The sequence below is a fragment of the Trachemys scripta genome, chromosome 14 (assembly GCF_013100865.1).
Source record: "Trachemys scripta elegans isolate TJP31775 chromosome 14, CAS_Tse_1.0, whole genome shotgun sequence".
NCBI classification, from domain to species: domain Eukaryota; kingdom Metazoa; phylum Chordata; order Testudines; family Emydidae; genus Trachemys; species Trachemys scripta.
In genome coordinates, this window is record NC_048311.1 from 8,550,201 (window position 1) to 8,551,802 (window position 1,602).

The following is a 1,602-nucleotide window of genomic DNA, read 5'->3' on the forward strand; positions in this document are numbered from 1 at the left end:
CTGCTCTAGTGCAGCACCACAGATCCGCCACTTTTACAAGGAGCTGCATACTATCCTCTGCAATGACCCGACTTCCACCACCAAGGGGCCCCTGGAGTTGGAGTCAGAGGCCACTGCAGGGCAACCCTGAGGATGAGGTATTGGATGAGAAAGAGGAGAAGAATGGGGCACAGGCGAGCAAGGGACCCATTGTCATGCTGAGCCAGGAGCTGTTTGTAACCCTGGAGCAGTCCAGCATGGGCAACCGTGATGCCAGGGAAGGAACCTCTGGTAAGTAAAAACCTTCCTTGGAGGTTTTTAAGGCCCGGCTTGACAAAGCCCTGGCTGGGATGATTTAGCTGGGAATTGGTCCTGCTTTGAGCAGGGGGTTGGACTAGATGACCTCTTGAGGTCCCTTCCAACTCTGATATTCTATGATTCTATGATTCTATGATTCTAAGTATGCAGTTTGCATTGATACTGTAGGAACACATCTTCTCATTTACTATTCTTTAGTTGTGTTACAAGAGGTAGTGAAATAACTAGTGGAGGTAGAGTGGCTGTCTGCTTCTCATTGCCCGGCACAGCTAGGCAAAGGGGACTCTGCAAAACAGTTTGTTTATGCACACTGGGATGTCCCGTGAATCCTCCATAGAGATCTCAAGGAAACTTTCCTGGAGGTAATCTGTAGTCCATTGCCAAAGGTTTCTGGGAAGGGCTACCTTATTTCTCCTGCCATAGTAGGACAATTTCCTATGGCATTCATCTATTAATTCAGAAGGCATTATTGCAGCACACAGGCTAGTACCATATGGACCAGGATTGTGCAGCAGCTATTCCCTTTCCACCTCTGTTACCCTCAGGAGTGAGAAATCAGCTAAAGTCACCACTGCCTGTTGGGAACAATGCCTGTATTCAGTTCAGTTGCCCAAACCGCAAACACTACGGTGACCCCCCGTCTTGTGCCAGCCCATCCCCTACTCCCTACCCCCACCCCCGCCTGGGCCCTACTAACCATGGCTGGGATAGCCAACGCTATCCATGAATACCTGGCCAAAGTGAGAATATACTTCTTTAAACTTCCATGGATTAAGGGAGTGATTTCAAAATAGCAAGCTTGCCCTATAGCTTAACTATGCATTCACAATAGTGCCTCTGTACATTGTAGCTTTTGCAGCTGCAAATGCAACCTTCACCTCTCCCTCCACACCAGTGGAGAAGCTGAACCAGATAAGGAGGTGAAGGAAGAGAATGCGGGATGACATGTTTTCAGAGATCATGCAAGCCTCTGGAGCAGCGAACACTAAGCAGGAGGCATGGAGATCATGGTCTCGCACAAAATGGACAGGGACATTGAGGACAGGAGAAAAGCTCAGCAGAATGAGCATGATACGCAGCAGATGACAGCGCTTCTGAAGGAGCAAACAGACATGCTGAGGAGCCTGGCTGACTTCAGGTGCAACACATTTGAGCTCGCCTCCCTCTGCCAGGGCCGGATTAACTTTTTGTGGGCCCGGCGCCAAACGTATTTGTGGGCCCCCCTGGGGAATGATTGTAAAAAGGGCCGGAGGTAAAAGTACAGTGGGGCAGGAGCTAGGGTTGGTCTCTGGAGCAAGGCAGGGT